At 37.9% G+C, this 27,698-nt stretch overlaps 1 pseudogene; it reads left to right on the top strand.

Annotated features, from left to right (window-relative positions):
- Nucleotides 1-24,950: 24,950 nt before the first annotated feature.
- Nucleotides 24,951-25,940, top strand: LOC143667954 (COP9 signalosome complex subunit 5 pseudogene; annotated as a pseudogene).
- The last annotated feature ends 1,758 nt before the right edge of the window (nt 25,941-27,698 follow it).

Below are 27,698 nucleotides of genomic sequence, written 5' to 3'. Positions count from 1 at the left end.
GGCTTTTAATAAAAGGGGATTTATTTTGTTAGTTCTTCAAAGGAAAGGCAGCTAACTTTCAACTGAAGTTCTTTCTTACGTGGGAAGGCACAGGGTGATCTCTGCTGGCCTTCTCTCCAGGCCTCTAGGTTCCAACAACTTTCCCCGGGGTGATTTCTTTCTGCATCTCCAAAGGCCTGGGCTGAGCTGCGAGTGCTGAGATGAGGTATGCTGTGCTGCATTGAGCTCTGGTTAAGCACCAGCCAATTAAATCAAACATCATTCACTGCAGCAGGCACACCTCCTAGCCGACTGAAAGTGTAATGAGCAACAGATGAGGTTCAGGTACCATTGGCTCATGTCTACAGCCATAGAACTAGGCCCCTTCACCTAGCCAAGTTGACACCTGAACCTAACTACCACAAGCTTCAAGAGAGTAAGACTGTCTCAGAGCCCAACAACTCCAATTAATCCCAGCTCTAAGTTTTAAAGATGCCATTTTGTCATTCAAAATTTGCCATTGCTGGGCCTAGATGGAGTATGTGTTGGCCTTCATATCACTCATTCAGCTGAGGTTAGTGTAATACATTTAACCTTACTGGGGTTTACCCTACACTTGTTCAGCTAACAGCAAGACATGCCAACTGGATTTTTATTTAAGTGTTCTCTTGGATGGCATCCTATCGTGATAAGAGATAACACAAAAGTAATGTCTGCAGGCACACATTACTAATGAGGGGTGAAGTTAATTGATGTGTGGGCAATGATGCTGATTCCTTGCTTGCACAACCACTCAGTGTCATTAACAAGATTCTAAACCCTGATAATGCTCTCTAATTGTAATTCATAACTTCCTGTCAGAGTTGACAATTATTCTTAAGAAGGATTGATCTTCCTAAATTAGGGGTAGTCAAGGATCTTAACTCACATGGGGGCTTCTCACCCATAGGCATCTTTCTCCTGTTCCAATTAATAGCTTGAAAGATAGAAATTTAGAGAGGTTAAATCACTTGTCAAAAGTTCACATGACTAACAGGTGGCAGAGTTAGGAACTGAACTCAGCTCTCGGACTCCAAAGTCCATACCCTTCTTGGGTACATGACACATGCCCTGACACCTCATGCCATGTATTTGAACTCTCGCTTTCATTTCACTTCCTAAATTTCTCCCATTCTTGGGATGGGGCATGGGGGCAAGAATCACATGGACAAGCAGAAATTTGATTTCTCTCAAAACTCCACCAGGCTTATGATTTAACACTTTGCTTGGTGGGTTGGTTTGCTTGTTTGTTTTTAGTTATATCACATTAAATCACAAGGCAGGGTATTACCGTCAAAGTTAGACTAGATTAAAAGGATTAAATTGCACTTCCTTTGGATCAATTAACTCAGAAAGGACCTAAAGGATTCCCATTCTAAAGAAGTAAGTGCAACACCCATTTATCAAACAAAATGAGTCAAAGGATACCTTCATTTTGAATGTGAACAGAGAGCTGGGCTCTTTGAAGGAAGAATTCTATCCCTAGAGGAAACTTCATCTTATGAAAGTGTTTAGTACTTACTATTGTTGTAGCTGTATAAAAATACAATATGCTCATTTTTGAAAGCTCAGGAAAAGAGAAAAGATGTAAAAACTGAAAATAAACAAAAACCTCATAACCTAGGCACCCAGAGGCAACCCCTGTTAACATTTTGGTATCGTATCTTTCTTTCTTTCTTTTTTCTATGCAGTTCTTATTTAGTTGCATTCACTTCACAAATACAGATTTTAATTCCCACAGAGATTTCGGGAAGGTAAACATATGGGGCTCAATATTAACTTTAGCATATTAAAATAATAAACATTGATCAGAGTTTCTTATGAAAGATTCATTTTCAGAATAGTTCTCAGTTTAAATTCATTGCATTTAAGAGTAGACGTAAAGGAATACAAATTTATTCAAATATTACTATTATAGAATTCCGTCAGATTTCCTAGGTAACATAACTTCATAACTTCCCTAGTGACAAGAAAACCTCTATGAGAATTACAGAATACTGCAGTCAGGAGTAAGCAAAAAAGAGATTAAAAATTGTGAGGAAAAAGACATTAAATAGATACCGTTCATTTGTTTTAATTAGTATAGCTTAATTTTAATTATCACAATTCTTCACCAGACACTAGTAAATGTGCTGAAACCATCTTGTAAAATTAACAAAGCTTTAACACTACAAGGCCTTGTTTAATTTTATTCCAATTTGCAGAGGGTTGAATAATCAGGAATCAGTCAAAAGATACTCCTTAAGTGAACACATTTTATGGGGAAGAACTTTCATTATCCTGCATTGCAAAGGACAAGACAATCTAGACTCAAAGTCCACAACACAACCCAAGCAAATGAGTGTGAGCCCATGAGCAGCAGAGCTCATCCTCTCATCCCCACAAGAACAAATACAAAACCGGCCAAACTGTCCATTGCCTACAGAAAAATGTCTTGTTGCTCTTCATGGTAATATATTTAGGAGGTTAACATCAGGAAGTACAAGTGCAATGGGGTCAAGACCTGTACTTCCTAATCCATCCAAGGTGTTTCCACTTTCCTCATTTTGTGTACCTTTGAGTAGGTCTCCCTGTCTCATGAGGATGGTTTGACCTAATGATGTGATAGCTTTGGACAGGAAGGGACGGGAGTAAAATAGAAAAGCTGCCACATTTAAGAAGCTCTCCTGATTCTAACTAGCACTGTACCATCTTACTCCTGGCTCACTTCATTTCAGTTCTTATTGACCACCATCAGATTAGATCTTGCATTATGCTACTCCTTGATTTTATCATCACATGATTCTTAATGTTCACTTGATTCAACCCATTGCTTCTGAATTTGCTACTGGATTCGCCCTGCCAAGAATATTAGCCACACTCACTCTGACCCTTAAGTTCTCCCTAACCTGCCATTTATGGCTATGCGTATCCCTTTCTGCCCATTTACCTGCAGCCATCAGCCCCACAACCATTTCTCACTCAGAATCACAACCACAAAAATTATTTTCTGCACAGATGTAAACTTATTTTCCTGAAAATGAAAGTCTATCAATTATTATAAAAGGAATACACATTCATTTTAACAAAATTGAGATAATACAGAAAATCACAAAATAGAATGCAAAGTTTCCCCATGATCAGACCCTCTAGGAACAACCAGCAGTATCACCTTATTGCACATTCTTGAGAATTTCTTTCTAATTCAACATCTTTGTTATAGAAAGAAAGGGAAAGTTGTGTTTGTGTTTATCTGACTTCATCCATCTATTTGGATTGAAAGTCACAAGGAGAAGAGACCACAGTGTGGTAAGCACATGATATCGTCAATAAACAGCTTTTGGCACTGGTTGTAGAGTAAATCAATTGCCAAGAACAAAAATGTGAGGGAATTTTCTCAGTTCCACACTGTTTGTCTTCCTAGTTAAATGCTTTAATTTCAATAACGTTTTCATTTAGAATGCTTACAGGTGTCATGCAAAGAGCTTAAAGAGATGCATCAGGATGGGTTCAAGTAATGGTTCCAGCTGAGGGTTTTTTGCCTCAATTTTTTCAATCTACTGGGCTTTCCTTTTTAACTATACAAATTTGATTCTTACTATAAATTATTTGAATTGCAGACCTTGGTTTTTGTAAGTCAGGTGTTATATGGCTTTTAAACTTTAGATAAATATGGTTAAATCTGAAGTCAGGTTAGTCTTTATGGTACAAATAAACAGATTTAAGAAAATCTCTCTGTTCAGTGGCTTGCGTTTCACAAATAGTGTTTTACCAGTGTTTTAATTCCCACAAGCCTTACCAGTCAGATATAACTAATAGTTTGAGATTCTAACACCTCTCATCAAACCTTAAAGCTTTGTTAGGCTAATAATTAACTCTAAAGATAGAAGGAGAGACAGAAACACTATTAATAGAGATGGGTATTATACATTTATACTGGGAACCAAAGAACTGCTTTCAGTCTTTGGCAGAAGTTGTTTAGATGTGTGCGAGTATGTGTTACAAACATTTACATGTACTAACGATAACATTCCATGGAAATAAATGTCCTCCCTTCTAAAATCAATGTATATTAGAAGGTTTGGAGTGTAATCAACTCACCACCTCCCTTCAGGGAATCACTGCAGGATGTAAAATAAGACCACAAAGCTGCACAGTTTTGCCTCTTCCTTCCAGGAACTAAATTTGCATTATCCTTCTGCCATATGTTCAGGTAGCTTTCAATGGTACCTCATGCAGCTGTGTCATTGAATTCCCCAACCTTAATGAATAAACTAATTACAGTCTGAAATGAACTCTTCCAGACTAGCTTTCTCCTGCCATAGATCAAGGGGAGAACTTTCTTTCCACAACTCTCTGCTAATTTGCATTAGCCATAAAAAGTGCACCAGAGCATCCTTCCCTACTCCAGATGGACAGCTAACTGCACTGATAGGATACTATGCCTTTGGTATTAATTCCTCCCGGTTCAGGTTTGCAACAGTAAATCTGCCACTGCCACAGGGTCACAAGTAAAACTGCAACTAAGAAGCTATGGATTTACTTCAGCTGGATGGCAAAGCTGACATAATTGTAAGTTTCATGGCCTTAAATTTTACAATTTAGCACTATTATTAATTTGGGTCTTGAAGTCCTTTTTGTTTATGAAAGGTTTCCATTGGCTGAAAGAAAAGTTTTTGCATCTGAAGCATTTAAAAGCAACAAGAACAATTTTTATCAGAAACAAATACACCTGAATTGACCGCACAAGGTATCAAGGAAACAAGATAAGGAGAGAAGCACTAGACTTAAATTGGCTGTCATTCTCTGAATTCAGCATCCATCCACCACATCCAGGTCCAGATTGAGAGCTTGATGTACCTGTTAATTATAACATGGGTTGGATTCCACCTACAAAGCTCTCAGATGAATACAACCTTATGGTGGTTTTGCTGCCACATTAACTCTTTCTCACCAGCAGTATGTCACAACTTTTCAAAAGACTACCTGCAGAAACCCTTAGTCTCTTTGGTGTCATTCTCCCTCAATATGCTTATAAAGTTTCCCATTAGAATTGCAAAATTTCAGAGGGAAAACTGAGCCAACATGTCATAAAAGTGAAAGTTAGGAGACCTGGATTACAGTCCTAGTTTTCTACATATTAGTTTGGGGACCCAAACATACACAGCCTCAACTTCCTTTGCCGTGAAGTGGGTCATTAGAAGCTCCATTGAGGAGTACACATTGTATTCCTTAGACACCCACATGCATTTAAGATGGCAGTGAAACCATTTTTACTTGGACTTCTCTACCTACTTCAGCCTCCTCTTGTCATTCTCCTTACAGTGTATTCAGAACCTCTCATCCAGAATATTCAATAATTATCACTATTCTAATCAACGTGTGATATTTAGAATATGTTTCAGATTTCTTCCCATAGTTAAAGTATCTTTCCCCGCTTTATGTCGTACCACAGCACAGAAGCACAAGGTTGTAAAGTAATTTATGAGATCATAATGTCCTTGCAGTTTGATAAAAAATTTGCCATTCCATTTTCCTTAGCATTGAAAAGAAGGATAAGACAGGGTATACTAATAATGGCAGGCTATTGAAAAGTAGGATTACTATTGTAAATAATTTCTATTTGAAAAATGTTCCATATATCTTCATTTCCTACTTCATATCTAATTTAATCCACCTGCATATTCTGATATCATGTGACAAAATGAATGAGTGTTTGGTTTTCAGGCAATAGTTTTATATTACTGATAATATGAATCCACATCTTTTCCTGCCATACTTTTGTCGACACAGTTTGTTTTTTTTCCCAGATTTGTAAAACTCTGAAATATATATTCCTGAACTCCTCTCCATTTGCTTGTCAACTTGTCTCTAATTTCACTTCACCACCACCAAATAAAATAAAATTTACAATATAGTGCAATGTGACATTGGCACATATGAGACTGGATTAAGCATTTGTGTAATGTCTCCAATACCAGGCTAGGCCACAACCCCCTTCAGGCCTCACAAAGACCCCCAAGGATTTACACCAGAGCTGTTCTCCTTCAATACAATATCCAAAAGATAGCAGAGAGCCTCTGATGGTTTAGGACAATCTACTCACCTCTCCCAAAAAATAAGAACAATTTCAAAATTCCTGCATGCAGTTCGAATGATGTTAGTAAGCACTATCTTTATCAGAAAGTTTATGGTTTCCTTCTTTAATAGGTCTCCCAGGTTAGTATCTTTTACCACTTCCTAAATCTTGTTCTGAAAAGAGGGTCCAAGATGGTTTGAAAGGATGTATGTACCCTAGAAAAGCCATGTTTTAATCCTAATCCCCTTTGGTAAAGGCAGCCATTTCTTCTAATCCCTATTCAGTACTGTATGTCTGAATCTGTAATTAGATCATCTCCCTGGAGATGTGACTCAGTCAAGAGTGGTTGTTAAACTGGATTAGGTGATGTGTCTCTACCCATAAAGGTGGGTCTTGATTCATTTACTGGAATCCTATAAAAGAGGAAACATTTTGGAAAATGGAGGAGATTCTGAGAGAGCAGAATGACATAGCCTCGAGAAGCAGAATGAAGAAGGAAAACACCTCCTGAGGAGCTTCATGAAGGAAAGCCATCATAGCAGATGATGCCTGTTCTAGTTTGCTAGCTGCCGGAATGCAATATACCAGAAACAGAATGGCTTTTAAAAAGGGAAATTTAATAAGTTGCTAGTTTACAGTTCTAAGGCCGAGAAAATGTCCCAATTAAAGCAAATCTATACAAATATCCAATCAAAGGCATCCAGGGAAAGATACTTTGGTTCAAGAAGGCCGATGAAGTTCAGGGTTTCTCTCTCAAGTGAGAAGGCACATGGCGAACACAGTCAAAATTTCTCTCTCATCTGGAAAGGTACATGGTGAACACGGTCAGGGTTCCTCTTTCATATGGAAGGGCACATGGCAAACATGGCGTCATCTGCTAGCTTCTTCTCCTGGCTTCCTGTTTCATGAAGCTTCCCGGGAGGCATTTTCCTTCTTCATCTCCAGAGGTCGCTGACTGGTGGACTCTGCTTCTCATGGCTATGTCGTTCTTCTCTGCTCTCTCTGAATCTCTCATTTTCCAAAATGTTTCCTCTTATAGGACTCCAATAAACCAATCAAGACCCACCCAAATGGGTGAAGACATGTCGTCCCCTAATCCAGTTTAACAACCACTCTTGACTAAATCACATCATCCAGGGAAGTGAACTGATTACAGTTTTAAACATACAGTATTGAATAGGGATTATTCTACCTTTATAAAATGGGATTTTGATTAAAACATGGCTTTTCTAGGGGGCATACTTCCTTTCAAACCAGCACAATGCCATATTCGCCACATGCCTTTCCAGATGGAAACCCTGACTGTGTTTGCCATGTGCCTTCTCACTTGAGAGAGAAACTCTGAACTTCATCGGCCTTCTTGAACCAAGGTATCTTTCCCTGAATGCCTTAGAATGGACATATTTATAGACTGGTTTTAATTGGGATATTTTCTCAGCCTTAGAACTGTAAATATTTTAAATTCCCCTTTTTAAAAACCATTCCGTTTCTGATATATTGCATTCCGGCAGCTAGCAAACTAGAACAGGGTCCATAGTTGTATCCACAACACAGGGTGTCAGCTGGAAAGAGATGGTACACTCGTACTGCATCTAGGAGACTTTACAAGGGCATGGGCAGGTTTTAAGGAAACTAGGAAGAGATAGAACAATACCCTGGGGCTAGGAAGTTGAGGGAATGGGATATTACCACCTAGGGCCTGAAAAGGCAAGGATAGGATGTAGGTTATCAGAACCCCAGGAGAAGAGCTCTACCAGAAAGGACATAGGTGATGGGATAGTGGCCTTCAAGAGAGGGAAGCAGCCAGCCTGTGGTAACCCAGCAGGAAGCCTGGATGTCACCCTCCTCCCTTTCTTAGATGCCCTGTCCATTCCCTTTATTGGTCAAACCCAACCAGAAGCCAGAGGGCAATGGAAATCCTCAAAGTAGTACTTAAAGGCCGGGTTCCTGAGGTACTGATCAGGCTGGAGGAAGGCAAAGAGCAGATTCAGAGGAGCAAACAGCTTTTCAGCACAGTAGAGTAGTCAACAGCAAAGGGTATGAATTCTCTATCTCTGAGCAAAAGACAAATTAACTTATACCATGAAGTACTCTGCATTAGCATACCATGATATTTTCCCATGTAAATTGTTTTTTCCTTTTATATACACTAATTAAGCATTTTTGAAGTTGGAACACCAGATAAATAAGATGGATTCTTACAGAATATGTTCTGGACAGGAATTCACAGATTTGACTTAAGTCCTTACCTGTAGCCAAATTTATATGTAGATGATCACAGAGAAGAGGTGATCAGTGGTGCTTTTAAAAACTGCCCAGTTGTCCAATCCAATGGCATCTTCTCTGCTTGCATTCTATTTGACCTTGTTAAGCAACCCATTGTCCTCCTGACACTATCTCATGCCTTGGGTTTTTTTTTTTTTATTAAAGGAGTTGTGGGTTTAAAGAATAATCATACATAAAATACAGGAATCTCATATACTACCCCACCACCAATACCTTGAATTGGTGTGGAATATTTGTTACAATTGATAAAAGCACAATTTTATAATTGTACTATTAGTTAAAGTCCGTGGTTTAATTTGGGGTTCACTGTTTGTGTAGTGCAATTCCGTGGGTTATTTTTAAAATTTTTATTCTGTAACCATATATACTATCTGACATTTTCGCTTTTAATCGGATTCAGATAACATATACATATATACATTTCAGTGCTAATTGTGTTCACAATGTTGTGCTACCTTTGCCAAAACATTTCCTTCATTCCAAATAAGAACCTTGTACATTTCAAGCCTCACCCTCCCATTCTCTACCCCCACTCCATCCCCTGGTAACCTATATTCTAGATTCTGACTCTATGAATTTGTTTACTCTAATTGTCTCACATTAGTGAGATTATACAATACTTATCCTTTTGTATCTGAGTAATTTCACTCAACATGTTGTCTTCAAGTTTCATCCATGTTGTTGCATGTATCAGGACTTCATTCTTTTTGATGGCTGAATAATACTCAATTGCATGACCATACCATATTTTATTTATCCATTCATCAGATGAAGGGCATTTGGATTATTTGCTTCATTTGGAAAATGAGAATAATGTTCTATGAATATCAGTGTTCAAATATCTGTTCGAGTCACTGTTTTTAATTCTTTTGGGTATATACCTCATAATGGGATTACCAGGTCATATGGTAATTCTAGATTTAGCTTTCTGAGGAATTGCCAAGCTGTTTTCCACACCAGCAGAACCCTTTTACATTGCCACCAGCAATGAATGAGTGTTCCTATTTCCCCACAACCTCTCCAGCACTTCTTAATTTCCATTTTTTTTAATAGCAGCCATTCTAATAGGTGTGAATTGGTATCTCATTGTGGTTTTGACATGCATTTCCCTGATGGCTAGTGAAGTTGAGCATCTTTCCATGTACTTTCTATCCATTCGTATATTTTCTTTGGAGAGATGTCTGTTCAAGTTTTTGCACATTTTTAAATTGAGTTGTGTTTTAGTTTGCAAACTGCTGGGATGCGATATACCAGAACTGAAATGGCCTTTAAAAAGGGGAATTTTATAAGTTACAAGTTTACAGTTCTAAGCCTATAAAAATTTCCAAACTAAGGCATCCAGGGAAAGATAACTTAATTCAAGAAAGGTCAATGGGTCAGGAGCACCTCTGTCAGCTGGGAAGTCTGATATCTGCTGGGAAGTTGGCAGGCATCTGCTGGTCCCTTGCTTTTGGGCTCCATTGCTTTCAGCATCTGTTCCTGTGGGGGTTCCTGACTGCTTCTCTGGGGCTGGCTTTCATCTCTTGACTTCCCTTGGCTCTCTCCTGGTTCTGACTTGCTTAACATCTCATGGGGAGGCACATGGCAATGTCTGCTGGGCTCCAACATCTCCAAACATCCGTTTCTCTGCTCTCTGTCAGCTCTGAAGTTTCTGGATTATTCCCAAATGTTTCCCTTTTAAAGTCTCTGGTAGCCTAATGAGACCTCCTGGAACAGGTGGAGTCACATCTCTATCCAATCAAAAGGTCACACCCACAACTGGGCATGTCACATCCCCATGAAGATAATTTAATCAAAAGTGTCCAACATACATTATTGGATAAGGATTAAAAGAACTGGCTGCCTCCACAAGATTGGATCAAGATTAAAACATGGCTTTTCTGAGGTACACCATATTTTCAAACCAGCATAGGTTGTCTGTTTTTTCATTGTTAAGTTGAAGGATTTCTTTATATATTCTGGATCTAAGTCTTTTATTAGATATATGCTTTCCAAATATTTTCTCCCATTATGTAGGTTGTCATTTTACTTTCATGATAAAGTCCTTTGAGGTGCAAAAGTTTTTATTTTTATGAGACCCCATATGTCTATTTTTTTGTTGTTGCTTGTGCTTTCAGTGTAAAGTCTGAGGAACCAACTGCCTAGCAGAAGATACTGAGGCTGCATCCCTGTTTTCTTTGAAGGATTGTATGTTTCTAGCTCTTATATTAAGGTCTTTCATACATTTTGAGTTAACTTTTGTACATGGTTGAGGTAGGGGTCCTCTTTTTTATTTCTTTTTTTTTTCTTCAAATGAAGATCCAGTTTTCCCAGCATCATTTATTGAAAAGACTGTTATTTCCCAAAGACCTAAATGGTCTTTACTCCCTTGTCAAAAATCGTTTTGCCATAAATGTGAGGGATTGATTTCTGAGCTCTCAAATTTATTTCATTGTTTTATATGTCTGTCCTTCTGCCAGTGCCATGTTGTTTTGATTACTATGGCTTTGTAATAAGTTTTAAGATCAATAAGTGTGAGTCCCTCAACTTCATTTTGGTGGGGGGGGGGCGGGGGGTACATGGTCCAGGATTCAAATCCAAGTCTCCTGCATGGAAGGCGAGCATTCTACCACTGAACCACACATGCACCTTTCATTCTTCTTTTTCAGGATGGAATTAGCTATTCAGAGCCCCTTACCCTTCCATATAAATTTGATAATTGACTTTTCAGTTTCTGCAAAGAAGGTTGTTGGAATTTAGATTGGGATTGCATTGAATCTCTAAATTGCTTTGGGTAGTATTGACATCTCAACAATATTTAGTCTTCTAATCCATGAACATAGGATGTTTTTCCATGTATTTAGGTCTTCTTTAATTTCTTTTTGCAATGTTTTATAGTTTTCTATGTATAAGTCTTTTACATCTTTGATTAGATTTATTCCCAGATATTTGATTCTTTTAGCTGCTATCATTCCTTGTTTTTACAACATTTCTTTCCTGGTTCTCCTTCTCACTCTCTTACTGCTATCTTTTTTTTTTTTTAATGTAGGCAGGCCAGGGGAATCGAGCCTGATTCTCCGACATGGGCAAGCAAGAATTCTGCTACTGAGCCACCATCACACCACCCTGCTATCTGTTTTTTATTCTGTTTTTATTGCATCCTTTATCCAGCTCACAAATTAAATATTGGTGCTGCCCTGCCTCTTCTCTCCTTGCTGTGCATTCTCTTTCTGAGCAAGCTCAGTCACTCACATGGTTTATTTACATCTACAACCCACAGCTCTCCTCTGCAGTGAATGACCCAGAGTCTTTGTCCTCTCAATCCATTTGCCTCAATGCTACTAGCATTATTTATTTATTTATTTATTTTTTTGGGGGGGTGCATGGTCCAGGAATCGAACCCAGGTCTCCTGTATGAAAGGCAAGCATTCTACCACTGAACCATCCATGCACTCTTAGCATTATTTTTTAAAACACATTTCTGATCACCTCACTTCTCTGTTTAAAACTCTTCAGTGGTTCCCCAAATGTCTAGAATGAGTTTCTGAGTATAACATTTAATTCCTTGAAGTCTTATCCATATTCCACCCTCTAGTTTCCATTTCCAAGTACTAGCACATGTACCTTACATTAAAAAATATATATATATATGTACATATTATCTGGTCCCAGCATTCAATTTAACAAAACTTTGTCTTTGCTCAGATTGTTTTCTTTCAAGCCCAAAGTTTTACTCCCTGATGAACTCCTATTCATCCTTCAAGACCCAAATCAAACATTCTGTACTCTTTGATGCTTTCCCCAAATCTACCATCAAAAGTTAATTGCTCATAATCCAGCAAAGCTATTATTACATGACAATAAGATTTTAACACATCCATCTCTTCAACTGGATTGTGAGCACTTTTACTAATCTTTGACACAATGCTCAGCGTATAGTAAATTAAAAATACATATTTGACAATTTTTATATTCTCATTAACATGAACAGTTAAGTCCTGCCTTTAGGAAGAATAGTATTCTTGAACTATAGAAACTTGGGTATATATATATAGATGAGAACTACCTAAGACGTTCAAAGTCAACAGTGACCAGTTAAGGCTGTGTTTTACCTAAGACAGAATAGCATAATAGTTCAGAACATGGGCTTTGAAGGCAGACAACCTAGACTTTAGGATACCAAGTAAAATATAGGCTGCTCAGTTAAATTTCAACTTCAGATAAACAATGAATAAATGTTTAGTAAAATTACGTCCAAACATTGTGAAAAGAGGGCAAATATTGCCTGGGCATTGTGTATTTTATTTTTTAAATATGGGAACCCTACTTAGGTTCAAATCTGGGTCTTGTGTGTTCCTAGCTGGAACACACGGAGTTATAACTAACTCGTGAGAAACTCAACCCTATGGGGTATAGTTTTAAATTTTAATGATAGAAAAAAGAGAATATGATAGGCCATATACTGCCAGGAAATGAGAATCTCATTTTCATTTACAAAAACAAAGATAAATTTTAAAAATTAGTCATTTTCTTCCATATGTAGCTCTACTATAGTAATACATCAGGAGTATTATGCTGGATTTCAAACCTCCCTGACAGTGATTAATCAAAGTCATATTGAAGGATCATTAGCCACCCCAATAAAGAAGATTCCGTGACTAGCTGGAGAAACTGGTGAATTTTACCAAACATTCCAAGAAGAATTAGCACCAGTCCCACTGAAACTCTTTCAAAAGATTGAAAGGAGGGAACATATCCTAATTCATCCTACGAGACCGAACTTACCCTAATACCAGATAAAAATATTACAAGAAAAGACGATTACAGACCAGTATGCTTTATGAATAGAGATGAAAAATCCTTAACAAAATGCTAGCAAAGTGAATCCAACAGCACATTAAAGGGATTATATATCATGACCAAGCGGGGTTTATCCCAGGAATGCAAGGGTGATTCAACATGAGAAAATCAATTAACATAATATATCACAACAATAGAAAAAAGGAAAAATATCACAAGATCATCTCAATAGAGGCAGAAAAGGCATTAGACAAAATCCAGCACCCTTTTTGGATAAAAAATTCTGAAAATAAGGAATAAAAGGGAACAGTCTCAACATGATAAAGAGAATATATGAAAAACCTACAACTTTCACCACACTCAGTGATAAAAGACTGAAAGCTTTGCCCTCTAAGATCAGGAACAAGATGAGTGCCCACTTTTACCACTTCTATTCAGCATTATCCTGGAAGTCCTTGCCAGAACTATCAGGTAAGAAAAAGAAATAAAAGTTATCCAACTGGAGTGGAAGTAAAACAATCCCTGTTCACGGGTAACATGTTCCTATACATAGAAAACACTGAAACAACTACAAGAAAGCTATTAGAGCTAATGAGTGAATTCAACAAAATGACAGGTACAAGATCAACTCATAAAAATTGCTGGTTTCTATACACCAGCAATGAATAATCTGAGAAGGAAATCAAGAAAACAACTCCATTTACTATAAAATATAAAAGAAAAAAAGTATCTAGGGTTAAATTTAACCAAGGATGCAAAGAATTTGTACATGGAAAGCTATAAACATTGCTAAAAGAAATCGAAGAAAATATGAATGAATGGAAGGTACATTCCGTGCTCATGAATTGGAAGACTAGATGTCAGTTCTACCCAGAGCAATTTACAGATTCAATGCAATCCCAATCAAAATTTCAACAGCCTTCCTTGCAGAAATAGAAAAGCCAATCACCAAATTTATATGGAGAGGTAACGGACCCCGAATAGCCAAAAACACTTTTCAAAAGAAGAATTAAATTGGAGGACTCACACTTCCTGATTATAAAACTTATTACAAAGCTACAGCAATCAAGGCAGCATGGTACTAGCACAAGGACAAACAAATAGACCAACGGATGAAATCAAAAGTTCAGAAATAAACCCTTCTATTTATGGCCAACTGATTTTTGACAAGAGTGCCAATTTCATTCAATTGGGAAAGAACAGTCTCTTCCTGTTTTTATGCTGGGAAACTGGATACTCATGTGCAAAAAAACAAAAGTGGACCCTTACCTCACACACTATACAAAACTTAGATAGATCAAAATCCTGAATATAAGAACCAAAACTATAAAATTCCTAGAAGCAAACATGGGGAAACATCTTCAGAACTTCGTGTTAAGCAATGGGTTCTTAAATTTTACTCTGAAACCACCACCAACAAAAATAAAAATAAATAAATTGGACTTCATCAAAATTAAAAACTTTTGTGCATCAAAGGACTTCATCATGAAAGTAAAAAGACAACCTTTAGACTAGGAGAAAATACTTTGGAACCTCATAACTGATAAGGGTTTGTGCCGGTTTGAAACTGTTGTGTACTCCAGAAAAGTCATGTTCTTTAATCCTCATTCAATATTGCTGGGTAGGATCTTTTTTATTGTTTCCATGGAGATGTGACCCACCCAGTTGTGGGTGGTAACTTTTGATTAGATGGTTTCCATGGGGATGTGTCTCCACCCATTCAAGGTAGAGTCGCTTACTGGAGCCATTTCAGAGGGAACCAATTTGGAAAAAGTTTCAGAGCCAACAGAGCCCACACATCTAGGGACCTTCGGAGATGCAGAAGGAAAATGCCCCCAGGGAAGCCCTCTGAAATGAGGATAGAAAGCTTAGCAGACATCACCATGTGCCTTTCTAGCTGACAGAGGGGTCCAGAAGCAAAAGACCCCAGCAGACTCCAGTCACATGCCTTCCCAGATGACAAAGTTATTCCAGACGCATTGGCCTCTCTTCAACCAAGTTATCTTTATCTGGATATCATAGTTGGAACATTTTTATAGCCTTAAAACTATAAACTTGCAACTTGAATTTTCTTTTTAAAGGCCATTCTGTTTCTGGTATATTGCATTCTGGCAGCTTTAACAAACTAAAACGACATCCTTTCCAACACTTTCCATTTTTTTGAAAGTAACCTTATTAGTGTGTATGAAATGGTATCTCAATATGGTTTTGACTTGCATTTCCCTAATGACTAACAATGTTAAACTTCCTTTCATGTGCTTATTGACCATTTGTACATATTCTTTGTAGAAATGCCTTTTCAAGACTTAAAGTCCTTTTTATTTTTATTTATTTTTTAGCATATACATATATGTATATATATTTTTTTATTTCAGCAGTTTTATTTATGCATTCTAGAATCCATCCTAAGTATACAAAAAATGGCTCCTGATATAATCACTACCACATTCACTACCACAGATACTATAAGAATTTTCATTTCTTCAAAAAAAAAAATCCATACTCCTTTTATCCCCCTATTATTGACATTTAGCTTTGGTATAGTGCCTTTGTTATAATTAATGAAAGAATATTACAATATTACTGTTAACTTTAGACCTTAGTTTGCATTAATTATATTTTTCCCACATACTACCCTATAAATAGCACCTTGTAACAGTGACATACATTTGTTCTAGTTCATGTAAGAACTTCCTTATACCTGTGCAATTAACTACTGTCATCGTCCATTCTAGGTTTTGCTAAGTTATGGAGCCCCAGTTTTTATCCTCTAGCTTTCCTCCTGGTGATGTACATGATGCTGATCTACCTCTTTCAACCACACTCACACCCAGCTTTGTCACTTACACTTAACTATTGTGCTATCCATTTCTAAACTTTCACAATCAACCTTACTATACATTCTGTATTTCTCAAGTATCAATTGCCCAATCTCTAGCCTCTTTCTATCCCCTGATAACCTATGCTCTCAAATTTAACTCTCAGCAATAGTTCATAATAGTTCATTCATATTAGTGAGACCATACATTATTTGCCCTCTTGTTTCTGATTATTTCACTCAACATAATGTCCTCAAGGTTCATTTACATTATTGCACACATCATGACTTCATTCTTCCTACAGCCACAGAGTCTTCTGTCATACACATACACCACAGTTTGCCCATCCACTTATCAGTGGATGGACACTTGGGCTGCCTCCATTCACTGGCAATCATGAATACTGCTGCCATACACATTGATATGCAAACGTCTATTCATGTCCCTGATTTCAGCTCTTCCAAGTATATACCTAGTTATGGGATTACTGGAGAACATGGCAATTTTATTCTTAGCTTCCCGAGGAACTGCCAAACTGCCCTCCAGGTTAGCACCATTCTATGTTCCCACTAACAATGAATAAGTGTAGCTATTTCTCCACATCCTCTCCAGCTCTTGTAGTTTTCTGCTTTTTTAAAATAATTTTATTCATGCACCATACAATCCATCCTACGTGTACAATCAATGGCTCCTGGTATAATAGCATAGTTATGCCTTCACTGGTAAAGAGTTTCTGTTTGTGGTGATGGAAAAGTTTTAGTTATGGATGGTGGCAAAGGTAGTACAACATTATCAAAATTAACACCACTGAATTATATATTTGAATGTGGCTATAAGGAGGCATTTCAGGTTGTATACATGTTAGTAGAATCCAATTTAAAAAACAAGATTGTACAACACAAAGTGTGAACTCTAGTATAAACTATGGACCAGAGTTAATAGTATAATTATAATATATTGTTTTATCAATTGTAACAAAGTTACCACACTAAAGTGTTGCTAATAGGGAAAACTGTGTATGTGAAGGGGTATGTATGAGAACTCTATTTCCTGCATGATTTTTCTTAAACCTACAACTTCTCTAATAAAATAAATAACTATTTTTTAAAACATGCATGCACACACACACACACACACACACACACACACACACATACAGACACATCTCAAAGCAATAAAGGACCTGCAGAGAAGGAAGATAATATATGCTTGCTGAGCAACTATTACTGAACAGGGGGGAAGCCTGAAATCAACAAAGGACCAGTCAAGGGAAATTTATAAGTTAATATTGGTCACACCTGCAAATTACTACAGTGAGACCTCTGACCACATCCAGAATACTATTTAAATGGATTTGGCGAGATATTTATACATCCCTTGGAGTCACTGAAATGCTCTGAATCGAAATTTGTCAGTTATCCCAATTAAGTGCAGTGGAAGTAACATCTATCACAGGACAGACGAAGCGCATTTAACTGTACCACCTGAGAACTGGGTGTTTCTTGGGAATCTGTAATGCACATATTGTGCATATTCACCCATACTGTGACTCAGAGTGTAAATTTATTGTTCTTATTTAATGGCCAATCAGGATTATTTTTTTTCTTCTTGCTTAAAAAAAAATCAAGATTCTCAAATGTCATAGAAAATGTTAAATACAAAACACTTCACTTGGAGCCTCCTGGGAGTTTACCAAAGCATGTATTTGTGCTGTTGGCCAAAGAACCCCATTTGAGTGACAATTTGCACCCATGTCACATCTTTTCATCTCCCTTGTTTTTGTGGAAAAGGTCAAAGCCATCAAGCTGACATGCTTAACCAGATTCGGGAGAGTCATCATTTCCACAACCATGAAGTGGAACTCACACAGCAAATGAGGCTAATCATTTAGCAAGTGTGAGGAAAAGAGATTATGAGATCATAATTTTCTCACCAATTGAGAATCACTGTGCATAAAAATAGAAATTAATAGGAAAAATTCAGAATAGTTACCTAGAAAATAAGAGCACTGTATAAAATGATCTCTCATCTGGGAAATGACTTTCCATTTCAAGCAAAAGAGAAAGCTCTCAGATATACAAAAGATAAAATAGCAAGAAAGCAAACCCTCCTGAAAACAATTTCACTCTGCTTCTTTATTCTCTAAGTATGATTTCTGAAATAGAATGCCCTTGGCGGCCTTGCAGATGCCACTCACCTGCATCAGTAACACTCTTTTTGCCAGCAAGTTGGAAATGATTCTGCTCTCATTTACCTGACTACATAAATAGATATACTCCTAGCATGGAAAGAAAAGCTTTGTAAAGATGATGAGGTTAGCTAATGAGAGGGCACTGATGCAAACCTGCCTTTCAAAACCTTATAAAAATCCTGCTTAACTTCTTTCAGAAGTTATCCCAGCAAAAAGGTTCTTTGGTTATATAGGGAAAAAAAATGTTCTTCCTCAGCTTTAGCATGCTTGGGAAAGCCTGCACAGAATTCATTTTCCCATGGAAGAAATATATCATAGATCTTAGAAAAATGTTATTTAACCCCAGAACTATGTATAAGGAGGATTTTTTTTAAAGAACAGACTGACTGTCCCTCAGGTGAGCTCCTTGATGAGTGTTGGAGATGTAAAGGTCATCCTGGGATGGGAGGTGAAGGGTATGAGCTTGGGAAGAGAGGCTCAAGAGAATTGACTTTTTCCGAATGAAAAAGTAAGAAGAATTTGGAGATCATGGGAGCAAGGGAAGAAGACAAAGATGCTGGCAAAATGGAGAGAGTCCGGGATACGACATAGGGTAGTTTGACCAGTGAGAAATATCCCTGTGGTGGGGTGGCCAAAAACATGTCTAAAGGACAGGGATGTTTAATATATGATTATGAGTTGTCTTCTGCACTGTGACTCCTTCCCTTTGATTTCATAATCCTCTAAAGATTCTGATTAATGAAAACTCTTTGTGGCTGGAAAGATTAAAAAGGGAGCTACTTGCCATGCTGGACAAAGATGAAGTGCCATCACAAGATGCAAAGAGAGAAAATGAGTTCCCCAGAAGAAATTACCGAGGAATTGCAGAAATCTTGAAAAGGGTACTGGACATTTTGTGGAATGTAAGAAATGGTGGGATCCACTTGTCTAAACAGCCAGGGACAGAGTAACTTCAGCAGACAGCTGGGTACAGAAGTTAAAGCTTTCTTTTTGCAGCTTTAACTTTGTAGCTGAATATCCATTTCATGCTTTCATTCTGGCAGGAATTCACTCCTTGTATAATTCCCAGCTCCATACCTTAGAAGTTAATTAACCTAAATATCCCCAGCCATATTCTACTCCCCAGCTGTTACATATGTACTTTGAAAATGTAATTGTCTGTAACAAAGAACTATACCAAAGCTAAACTTCATTAATAGGGAATATAAGGGAGGGGAATGGGATTTTTTTCTTTCTTTTTAAAAGAAATGGGAATGGTCTCATATAGATTGCAGCAATGGATGCATAACTATGTGATTATACCATTTTTTGTACACTTAGGATGGATTTTATGGTGTATGAATAAAACTGTTAAAAAATATATGTAATTGTTATCCAGACCACTGATTTCACACACGGGCAACCCCAGCATCCCACACTAAATTTCAGAGATACAACTTTGAAGTCGATTGGTTGGAACTGGGAATATATTTTTCCCATAGAAATAATGTTAAAAATAAGATGTTCTCAAAATTTAATATACACAAGAGTAGCATAGGAGGTGTATTAAAAATGTATTCCTGCACTCCGCCACTGAAGATCACAATGGAATCCAACAAATAGCATTTTGATCAAGAAGCAGGTGATTCTGATGCAACTACACTTTGGAAAACATTGTTATTAGTGGTGATAAAATTTTCTTGATAACCCTGCAAAAGTTCAATGAACTCATAATGTCACTGAAATAGTAGCAGTAATAATTTTCAGCCTTGAATACCCCTCCAACATATTTCCACACCCTTTAGCTAAAATCCCAACAGTGGATTGGGATTCTGAGCACCCAGAGAGCTTGATCTGAGCCTTATGGAACCAAAGGGAGGCCCCTCTAGTAAGTGGAGTAAGAAACCATCAACTGTCAGGTATTAAGTTTGCCCATGATTGAAGTTTTTCTTTCCTATACTTATTACCCCTTACATACGGATTTCTAATTAAGATCCATGTGGTTGAAAAGATAAGGTAGCTTCCCAGCTTACTTCAGTTACAGCCAAGAAATAAAACTGGGAAAATCTAGCTCCATTAATTTCTTTGTGATGATAATGTTTTCCAGAAGAGCACAGTATATTTTTGTGTCTTTCCTTATACATTTATTGGAAATAGTACTCAATTTCAGACTCCAAGACCAAAAATAAAGACTAAATTGAATGTTGTCTTCCTTGTAAATAAACACCAAGAAAAACACACCAAAAGGTTTAAGATACAGATGCTTTCTTAGCATAGTGTCCAAAATGACAAAGAAAAAAATATCAAGAATCAGCATAGTTCTAAATGACTGAAAGATTTCAGAGATCCTTTGTAAGACTGGCCTTCTAGAACATTGTTAGTCTCACAAAGATTCCTAAAAGACACTAGACAAGAACAGGCAATTTTTAACTTAACAACAACAACAAAAATCAGTCAAGCTTATAGCAGAGTAACTTCTAGACCTTGAATGATACAACATGACAATTTTATCAGCTGACCTTTCAAAAGAGAGAAAATCCAATTAGACACTCTGATGTGCAGGTTCTGAATGCTGATGAGCAGGCAGGATTCTCTAATCCCCCCACTGCGGCTGCGAAGCATTTGGGAGTAATATTGCTAATTAAAATGCAGCATTCCAACCTGAAAGCAGAACTCCCTGCTCTAGTCCATTTCAGTTGAGCCTGCTGTTCCTACTACTTCTCCCTAACACACTGCCTACTATTTTCCACCCTTAAGATTCCCCTTATTAGAATTTTCAGTATATTTCTAAATAAACGCAATGTGTTTACTTGGGTGCCTGGAGACTGAGTCTCTTCAGGTGGGTAATCATTTGAATGAAGAAAGTCAAGAAATCACTGTAATCCCCACCTCAGCTCCTGCACAAAATAAATTCCATGTAGATTAAAGACTTAAAGCTAAAAAATAAATCTGCAAAAATTCTAGAAGAACAAATGAGTAAGTTTATTTGCCACAGAGTTTATAAAAGTAAAACCTGCCCCCCCAAAATCTGACTGTTCATCAGTAGGGGAACAAATACTTATGGTTTATTCATGCAGTGAAATAATATGTGGCTACTAAAGCAGCTCTTTAAAAGGGGGACGTAGAATTCTATATATGGATACAGAAAGCTGTCTATGACGTTGAGAAGTGAAAAAGCATATTGAAATAAAATATGTGTTATAAACGAAACGAAACAAAATACATGCAAAAGGACATGCATAAAAGAAATTCTGGAAAAAATACACCAAAGCATTAAGATTCATTATAACTGGGTGTGAGAATATGAGGAACCATCTCTTTATACTTGATACTCTTCAGCCTAGTTTGAATTTTTACTATAACAAAAAAGTACAATGGAGTCATACCATTAAAAACATTAACTTTATTAAATTCCATCCTACCTGAAAAGAAGAAAGAGAAAGAAGATAATTTAAAGAGTGTTATCTTAGTTAAAAGTGTAGAGCAAAGCAGTTAAGAAAAACAACATTAGAGCCAGACTGCCTGAGTTCAGACTCCAGCTCTGCCACTTCTTAACTGTACAACTCATTTGACCAGTGTACCTCAGGCGTACTTCCTATAAAATGAGTATGAAAATAATAAACATTTTATGGGGTTGTTGTAATGATTAAGTGGGTTAATACATGTAAAGTGCTTGAAGAGTATATGACACAGCATGTATTCAACACCTGTCAGTTTTATTCTCCTCCTGCTCTTCTTTCTCCCTCTATTATTATTATTACTATTATTATATTAAAGTGGTGGGCACACCAGATTTGTTCCTTTAGTTGGCTACAGTTTTTATGCCTCTTATAGTGTCAACATCTCGCTGAGTGTATGGGATTACAGTATTTAGGGAGATATATTTCTGATACAATATGCATCCTACAGATAAGTCAGCTACTTTTAGCAGTCAGTCAGACAAAAATGGTTTGTCCCAGTATGGATGGAAAACACAGCTGTATGAAATTTATTAAAAGAGGAGAAGTCTTCATTGTGGGATATAAATATTGACATGTATACTTAGTCTATGGGTAATTTAAGGGAATTTAATGAATAACTTTTTCTCTTCCTGATTTTTTTTCTTTCCACACTAGCTTTAGAACTTAGTCACAGTACAGGAAACAATTCCTTCTTAAAACTGGAAAAAGCAATAAGCTCAAATTTGGTATATTACAGATATAGTAATTATAAAGACTACTGGACCGTTTGCATTGCCTAAATTGACCTCTTTCAGTATTTCTACAGCATATTATTACACAACAAGGGTCTCTGACTTCTATTTTGAATTACTTTGTACTTTGGCTTGGTTAAGGAAGGAAGCAGAGAAGAGTCTTCTTCAAAAGCAATGCTATAATGAATTCTATGGGTCATGGCATCACAGGGCATCACAGCACTGATACCAGTGGCACTGCAGCATGGGAACCAATGATCCTGATACAGAGAACAGGACCCTTAACATGAGGCATTGACAATCTGTGCATCCAAGACACAGGTATTGGTCAGCATCAGCAAAGAGGTATTGTTTCAGCAGGGCCTTCAGTGGGCACCAGCCATGTAGGGGTCCTCTCAGGGCAAGCACCAGAGGAAGCATTGCCACAGCGGGCCAGAGTAGCAGCCACAGATGAACAAGGTACCACCTGTGCCATCAGAGTAAATACCACAAGATACCAAAGAGACTAAGTGCTTGGAGCATAATTTGAAATTCCCTGAGGACTCTTCAGAGGTATGTGAATGAGGCTTGAGTAACACCCACCCCCAACCCTGGAATTTCGAATATATTAAAGGGTAAGACATCAAATTTGGCCATGAGCTTGGATCTAGAATCCGCAATATGCTATCTATGAAAACAGGAAAAATCTTCAAACTATTTCAGTGACTGCTCCAGTCAGGACTTATACATTACAGAAATGTTTGCATTTCTGGGGATTCTACAAATTCTCCAGAGACGATCCTCAAGAATGTCAAGAGTCCATGTAGGCTTAGAAAAACCTTACTTTCAGTCTTTCAATTGTTAAAAAAAAATATTTATGCCAAGAATTATAAAACTACACTGACAAGATTCTGGAATAATCTTTGTTTCAGTTTGCTAATACTGCTGGAATGCCATATACCAGAAATGGATTGGCTTTTACAAAGCATATTAACTTAATATTTTGCATATTAAGTTGCAAATTTACAGTTCTATGGCCATGAATCTGTCCAAATTAAGGCATCCAGAGAAAGATACCTTGACTCTGAAGAAAAGGTTGATGTCGTCAGGGGTTTCTCTGTCACATGGGAAGGTACCAGGTGACATTTGCTGATTCTGGCTCCAGGTTCGTTGCTTTCAGCCTCTGATTCCAGGGTCCTTTCTTTGCTTCTTCAGGGCAAACTCTGGATTTCATCTCTTAGCTTAGCATCTCCAGGGACACTCTCTATCACTTGGTATCCTCTCTCCACTCTCTGTATTGGCTCTCTAAGCATCTGTGCTTTCTCCAAAATGTCTGCCTCTTAAAAGGACTCCAGTAAGCAAATTAAGACCCACCTTGAATGGGCAGGGTCACATCTCCATTAAAACAACCTAATCAAAAGGTCCCACCCACAATAGGCCTGCACCCATAAGATTGGATTAAGGGGTGCATGGGTGGTTTAGTGGTAGAATGCTCGCTTTTCATGCGGGAAACCCAGGTTCTATTCCCAGACCATGCACCCAAAAAAATAAAAATAAAAATAGAGATTGAATTAGAAGAACATAGTTTTTCTGGTGTATATAACAGTTTCAAACAAGCACAATCCCCCTTGGAGACACCAGGAGAAAACATGGAGAAGTAGATGTTCAAATGAGAAAGTCTAAATCATTTGAAAGCAACCAGTCATACTGTCTGGTCAGCAGATCCAGACAGGATATGAACTTCTGTGGATATTCTCCTCAACCTTCGACTTCAATTACAGGCTTTTCTCCCTCCAGACCCTCAACAAATGCATTTATTTAATTTATATAGAGCTAAAGCCTCCTCCCCATATTAGGATAGATTTTTTTGACATACTGCAGCAGGAGAGAATACCACACAGATTCTGAAATGGTGACTCATTAGGGGAAACAAGTTTTTTAAATAGCTTTTTAAATTTTTTTTGTTTTTTAAAATTGTGGGGTTTTTTGTTTTTCCTTTTTTAATAGCTTGCAGGTTGAATTCAGAGGCTTTTAGGTGGAATATCAAAATCAGGGCGAATCTTTGGATTGGTTGATTTCTGAATGTGAAAGTCAGTGCAAGCAAGGAAAGCTTCTGAACAAGAAACAAAACATTATGAAGTTGTAATTGTAGAACTAAGAGGCTAGTTATTCCAATTTTCACTCTTGAATAATAATAATGAAGATAATAAAGAGTACACATTGTAAATGAGAACTAGAGCAATCACCCCCATCATTTATCCTAAAACCTAAGTTGTGTTCATTTTAGATTATAAGTATCCAAAGACAGGTCTGGACCTCTTCCTTTGAGCATTGTCTAGAAATGTACCATGTGCAATTATGTATTTATCAAGGCTTTTACATTTCATTGCAATAAATGTAGTGCATATCAGCCCTGCCAAAATCTCTTCCTTTGTTCATATGAAGGCACAATCCATCTTTGCAGGGATCTTTCAGAAGGAAAGAAAACAAACCAACGAAAAAGAAGGGAAGGGTTCTAGGTGTCATGGCTGCTCAAGAGTCTGTAAGGGTTTGCATCAGTGGTGGGGAGGGTCCAAAGCCCACACCCAGAGACCTAACGGGGTAAATCTGCATCTTGGTTGTGGCGGGGACAACTTCAACTCCTTGGCTATGGCAGCGTCAGGGAGCAGCATGGTCCAGAAAACCTGGGAATTGGCCGACAACATGCAGGAAGCCCAGAGCATTGATGAAGTCTACAAATAGTGTAAGAAGCAGCAATGGGAAATCCTGGCAATGAAGCCCTGGACTAAGGATCACCATTACTTTAAGTACTGCAAAATCTTAGCATTGGCTCTACTGAAAATGGTGATGCATGCCAGATCAGGAGGAAACCTGGAAGTGATGGTTTTAATGCTAGGAAAGGTGGATGGGGAGACCATGAACATTACGGACAGTTTTGTTTTGCCTGTGGAGGGCAAAACTCAAGTTAATGCTCAGGCTGCTGCATATGGATACATGGCTGCATATATAGGAAACGCCAAGCAGGTTGGTCACCTTTGAAAATGCAGTTGGCTGGTATCATAACGACCCAGGCTAGGGCTGCTGGCTATCTGGGATTGATGTTAGTACTCAGATGCTCAATCAACAGTTCCAGGAACCATTAGTAGCAGTAGTAATCAACCCAACAAGAACATTACCTGCAGGGAAAGTGAGTCTTGGCGCTTTTAGGACATACCCAAAGGGCAGTAAACCACCTGATGAAGGACCTTCTGAGTACCAGACTATCCCACTTAGTAAAATAGAAGACTTTAGGGTACACTGCAAGCGATATTATGCCTTGGAAGTCTCATATTTCAAATCCTCTTTGGATCGCAGATTGCCTGATCTTTTATGGAATAAATACTGGGTGAACATGCTGAGTTCTTCTAGCTTGCTTACTAATGCAGACTACACCACTGGTCAGGTCTTTGATTTGTCTGAAAAGTTAGAGCAGTCAGAAGCCCAGCTGGGACACTGGGTTTAGAAACATGTGACCGGAAATCAGGAAACAAACTTACCAAAGCTATCTGAGACAGCTGTGAAACTACCATAGAAGCTATCCAAGGATTGATGTCTCAGGTTATTAAGGATAAATTGTTTAATCAAATTAATGTCTCTTAAACGATCACTGAGTAGTGCTTTTGCCTGAAAGCCAGTATGAGAAAAATACTCAAGTAATGTTTTAAAATCAGTTACCAAAAATCTGATTAGAAGTATAAGGTGCTCTCAAGTGTCCTAATTATTAACAACCTGTAATAAATCTCTTTAAAATGAAAAAGAAAAGAAAGGAAGACAAGAAGTCTAGACTAAGTTACTTCTAAAGGGCCCTTCTAAGTTTAGGGATCTAGAGTAAGTAAGATATGGTACAGCTTAAACAAGGTTTATAAAAATCAGGACCTGCCCCGGGAGAGTGGTCTGCCTCCAGTGCGAGGTAAGGGCACGGAACAGAAGGCCCAGCAGGAAAAAAGGCTTGAACACTCAGCCAATTTTAAGTTATTTCAAAAGAAAACAGACCATGCTTTCAATATTAGTCATTCCTCGGGGCTAGAGGAATGCAAGGGATCCCCAGCAGTACCATGGGCTTAACCTTTAATACCACAAGGTTTTAAGGCTGTAAAAACTAACAGGCTGGATGCCACACAATACAGTAAAGAAAATATTTACTATTCCTGGGAGGGGGAAAATATGTAAATAGGCCAAGTTACCAAAATCCTTATTTCTGGGGAAGAAAGTCAACAGTCAAGTCTGCTGTGGAAGACACATTTCGTTAAGTTTACAATGTCCATTTCCCATCTCCCTGCCTTGCTAACAGAGCTACAATCTTGCCCTGCCACAGGCAATGGATCATGATTGTCCTAGCCAATCTTGACAATCCCTTTGGGGCTGAGGGAAGGAGCGGTTGTCTGACTCAAGATTGAGCAATGAAGACTAAGCAGACGCTATTAGAAACTACATTTCTGAAAACGTTTTACCTTTCCTGATATAAAGGATTGATGTAGATGGTGCATCTCATTCCCCTTTCTTCCTTCTTGAACACAGATAAAATGGCTGAGGCTGCCATAGACATCTTAAGTTCTTGAGGGAAAAGCCAAAAAACAAACAATCATAAAAAAAACAGAGGGACATCACATCCAACTGCACTGTGTTCCCAAACCAGCCTGAGCAATGGTCACCTCCAGATTTTCTGTGCAATGTGAGGAAAAATATATCATTTGTTTAAGCCACAGTACTTATTTGTAGCCAAGCACATCCCTAACTAATATAGTTCCTCTGCTCATTTCAAGTAAATGGTTCTAAACAACAATAAGTGGAAAAGGCATACTTCCTCTGAACGACAATAGCCAAACCTCAGCCCCTGATTCTCCTCTACACCTTCCACCCTACACCCACTTTTCTCACAGTGCTCCCCATATTCAGGACTAGGATGAGGCAAGCAAGGCAATCATCTCAGGTACTGTGCTGGTTTGAAATTGTTATGCACCTCTGAAAAGGCATGTTCTTCTAATCCTGATTCAGTATTGTAGGGTAGGACCTCTTGATTAGGTTGTTTCCATGGAGATGTAACACACCCAATTGTGGCTGTGAACTTTTGATTAGGTAGAAATGTGACTCCGCTGATTCAAGGTGGGTCTTAATTAATTAACTGGAGTCCTTTAAAAGGGGAAACATTTTGGAGAAAGTTCAGAGCCAACAGAGACACAGACATCTGGAGTCACTTGGAGTGCTGAGAGATGCCTGGATAGCCAATACAAAGCTAGACATGGACATTTGGAGATGCAGAGCCCAGCAGATGTCACCATGTACCTTCCCACGAGATGCTAAGAAAGGGCCCACCATACTGAAAAGCCAGAATCTGGAGAGAGCCAAGGGAAGCTGAGA

Source organism: Tamandua tetradactyla, chromosome 24 (genome assembly GCF_023851605.1).
Source record: "Tamandua tetradactyla isolate mTamTet1 chromosome 24, mTamTet1.pri, whole genome shotgun sequence".
Classification (NCBI taxonomy): domain Eukaryota; kingdom Metazoa; phylum Chordata; class Mammalia; order Pilosa; family Myrmecophagidae; genus Tamandua; species Tamandua tetradactyla.
The sequence above is the reverse complement of the archived record's forward strand: the minus strand, read 5'-3'. Positions and strand labels throughout refer to the sequence as shown.